Below are 4,580 nucleotides of genomic sequence, written 5' to 3'. Positions count from 1 at the left end.
TGTGATTTTGGGTTACAACAACTCTTGGTTGTGGGTGAGATCAGCTAAGGGAATCAAGTACGCAGTATCCTGCTGGGATCAGAGTACAAATGTACCTTGGATCAGTGGGAGACTGATTGGGGTTCAACTATAGTCCAGTCCGAAGTTAGTTTGCAGTAGGCTAGTGTCTGTAGCGGCTTAATACAGTGTGTATTCAATCTGGACTAGGTCCCGGGGTTTTTCTGCATTTGCGGTTTCCTCGTTAACAAAATTTCTGGTGTCTGGGTTATTTCTTTTCCGCATTATATTTTATATAATTGAAATAATACAGGTAGTGTGTTCGTGATCATCAATTGGAAATCCAACCTTTGCTTGTTGATTGATATTGATTGATCCTTGGACATTGGTTTTTGGTACCGTCCAAGTATTCCTTGTATTTGATAAAGACTCGCTATTGTTTTTAGCTTGAGTAAAAATCAAATCAAGAGAGAGATACTAACTCCTTGAGATACTTTTATCTAGATTGAGTCTGACTGTCTAGTTGATTATCTAGCAAAGTATTTCGGAGTTAGTCCATACAGATTGCTAAGAAAAATATTGGGTGGTGTTGTTAGACCCCCGCTTTTTCAATTGGTATCAGAGCGGGCAAACACGTTAAGACCTCATCAGTCTGTGTTTGTAGCGATCTGACTCTATGGACCGAGGTGATATCTCTATTAACGTACCACCAGTCTTCGATGGATCCAATTACTTATGGTGGAAAATTACTATGCGAGCTTTTCTTCAATCGCGTGATTTTCAATCATGGGTATATGTGGTGAATGGTTTTGATGCGCCCGTTGTTGCAGCTGGAGACGGAACTGTTCCCAAGAATATTGGTGAATATAATGCTGCAGAGATTCTTGCTGCAAAGCAGAATTCTGAAGGTTTAAATGCTATCATACATGCCATTGCCCCAAGTATTCAACACCATGTGTCTAATTGCACTAGGTATAAAGATTCTTGTGATATCTTAGAAACCGTATTTGAAGGAAACTCCAGTGAAAAGGAAGCTAGGCTTCAAAACCTTAATTCCGATTTGGAGAACCTTCGTATGGCAGATGAAGAAACATTTGATGAGTTTAATCACAAAGTGTATGAAATTGTTAATGCATATTTTGCATTGGGTAAGACTATTCCTGAAAAGGACGTTGTGATAAAAATTCTCAGATCGCTGCCATCTAGATACGAGTCTAAGAAGCATGCCATCGTTGAGGGGAATAACCTCAATAATCTTTCCAGAAACACCTTGGTTGGGAAGCTAAAGATCTTTGACCATGAGCATACATCCAAAGTCGGTAAGGATGTTTCCTTTAAAGCAAAAAAGAACACTAAATTACTTTCCAAAGGTAAAAGTGTTCATGTCTCTGAGGATGATCAGTCTGAGAATGATTTTTCAGATAAAGACCTTGACAAGTCGGTCTCCTTGATCACAAGACAGTTTAGGGATCTTCCGTTGAAGAGAAGTAAACGGTTTTCAAGAGACAAACCTAGGTCATCAGACAAACCTCACGGTCGCGTACCTCCTAAAAACAGGGATGCTGACGAGGCTGATGACGAGGACATGCCTCAGTGCTTTAAGTGTAAGGGTTTTTGCCATTTTGCTAACGAATGCCCAAATCGTAGAAAATACACTGTGAACAAAGGTCTAGCCGTAACACTTGATGAAATGTCTGAAACCTATGATTCCGATGAAGATAGGAAATCAAGTGTAGGGCTCCTTGGTGAAAACATCGATTTTGATACTTGTAGCAATACATATATCAACCTCAATGGGTTCGGAGAAGAAGGAAACCCAATCAAGCTGGAAGATTCTCTAACTGGAAACCTTGTCAGTAATGTTTCAGGACCTACTGTATGTCTAGCTGCTTGCACATCTCAGATGCCTAAACACTATCCAAGTTTGACGTGCTCGTTTTGTTCGATGAAGGGACACGAACTATCAAGGTGTTTGTGGTTGCAGGAAATCCTACATTACACCCCTCACAAGATTTCATTAACATTCAACTCATTTTTGGATTAACAATCCTAATTTTATTGATGAATCTTTGAACAATCTTACAAGAAAAGATAAAGGAATCAAGAATAACCACTGCTCTAAATTTTCTCTCTCCTATTTACTTGCTTCTCACTCAAAAAAGATCTCTCCCCTTTTCTTTACAACTGAATGACTATTTATAGGGAAATACATAGTGGATGACAACTAATCTGTCCTTTATTTTCGGATATGATTTGCGACAGTCTCGCAACCTTACAAATATTAATCTCGCACACTTTTTAATTTTTGCAAGTCCATCATATTTTTCTCATGATTTAGCTGATGTCGTTTATTATGTCTTTTCTGAAATTGCTTTGCAACATTGTTGTGTTGCGTTGTTAATAATTTCGCTGAGGCATTATTGCTGCGAGATTCTGATCCTACATCTTGCCTCTTCTCATATCTTCTCTGCGAAGTAGAGAACAATGTGAGAAATTCCGCAGCTATCCATCACTTCATATTCTGCATTTATCACACGTATCCTTTCTTCCATCTGTTTCTTGACACGTCTTCTGTAACCGCTGCTTTTCAACCGCTTACGTCTTTTCGCATTAATTGTGTTTATCTTCTTGAAAATATCCTCTATATATACTCTTCTTGCTCTCCCTTTTCTTCTTTTTTTACTCTCTTTTTCATCTTCTCTGCAACTCCATCATTTTCTCCGTAAATTTCTCTGCTGTAATTTTTCTTCTATCTTCCTTCTTCAATCTTCTTAATTCTTCGTCCATCCCATACTCTATATTTAGGTATGCATCCAAGTGGTCAAAAACATGAGAAACCTTAAAGGATGTTCAAAAAGATCTTGCCGAGAAAGGTTTCACACTTTCTACCATTCCTGGTGAAAGTGCCAAGTCAATTATTTCTATCAAACTTTTCTTTGATCAACATTGTGATGATCAATCGATTATAGTTTCGCTGGGTCAAATTCTCGCAGGTCTCCCCATTCCTCTTTATGACCCAGATATCCCTCTGTTCTATGAAATTCTCGCTCACTCGGGATTTTCGCGAGCTATCTTCCAATTGAGTGGGGATTGCATCCGTATGATATTGGAGTTTGCTAATCGCGGTGCTGGTAAAGGATCTCTTTATCCTAAAGAGATTAGGGATCCTAAATTCAAAGACTTGGAGATAGTCGCTGAGAAGTACACAGTAGCGAATTTCTTCGAAAATTATGAATTAACATCTATGAAGAAGGAGAATACTCGCTGGGGTGTTCGTTTGAAAAGGAAGGATGTTATTGCTGAAGATAAAATGATTATGCATGACATTGATTGGCACTCTTCAATAAATAAAACCCCTCGCCAATCCAAAGATGATAAATGGTGCGTCTTCCCCTTGATGCTGAGAGGACCCTATGTTGCTGGTCTAATGTCATTCCTGCGAATCTCACCGCTTATCGACCCTGGGTATTCTCTTGGCCTGATAAAGTGAAAGAGGTATATTTCTTCTAATTTCGCCCATTTTATGTTTCTCTATTTATCTTTACTCTTGTGTTCGCTGATTCTTGCGACATTCTACAGATCCAGAAACTAAAAGATAGCTACCGCAGGACTGGTAAAGCCAATACCTTGCTAGCTCTTCGCTCATACACAAATGAGGTAAGAAATATTCTTTTATGATTTTAAGCAATATATTGTTGCCTCTGTTTCTTATCTTCATTTGTGTGTGAAGGTTATTGCTGAAGTAGAAGAACCCACCAAAGCTGCGATGGTTGGCGATAAGGGTAAAGATGTTCTTCGCAAAGGAAAATCATTTGCATCCTCTTCAAAGAAAAGAAAGAGAGGGAATTCTCCTCCTACTTCAAATGTTCATTTCCCTGATGGTTTTGAAGATGATGAAGACAACAAAGATGATGATGACGACTCTGCTGTGAATAAAGATTCTCCACCTGAATCCTCTATGGCACAGTTATCTGGTATCTTCTCTGATTCTTGGCAAGGGATGGGAGATAATTGCCTCGCCAGTATATGCAAAGCTCTCGCAACTATTTGCGATACTCCTTTGTTGGATGGTGATAGTTCTCTTCGCGGAGTTTCTAGATCGGTGACTCCCAACTTCCTGCATTCTCTTAATAGTCTGGTATGCTTTCGTCTTTTTTCTTCTTCATTATGGTAATTAAAAATATCTTTCTATTTTAATATTTTTTATATTTTCTCGCAGGCTGGAAAAGCTTCTTTCGCTGTTGCCTCAGATTTGGAGAGGAGACGCGAAATTCTTGAAAAGAAGAATCTTCAATTTCGTACGAAGAATGAAGAACTTGAAACTGAAGCTAAGGGTCTTCGTGAGAAGAATGAATAATTAGAAGCTGAAGTTAAAGGTCTTCGTGAGAAGAACAAACAACTGGAAACCGACACTTCTTCACAAAGGAACAAAATTTCTACTCTTCAAAAAGCTAATGATCAGCTCTATGGTATGCAATTTTTCTCCTTTCCTTTCATTCATTCATCCTATTGTCTTATCTTATTTGATTAATCTTTTTTGCAGAAATTTATGGTCTTTCTGATGAAGCCATTCTTCTTCGTTC

Source organism: Papaver somniferum, chromosome 7 (assembly GCF_003573695.1).
Source record: "Papaver somniferum cultivar HN1 chromosome 7, ASM357369v1, whole genome shotgun sequence".
Taxonomy (NCBI): Eukaryota; Viridiplantae; Streptophyta; class Magnoliopsida; order Ranunculales; family Papaveraceae; genus Papaver; species Papaver somniferum.
This window is presented reverse-complemented; position numbering follows the sequence as displayed.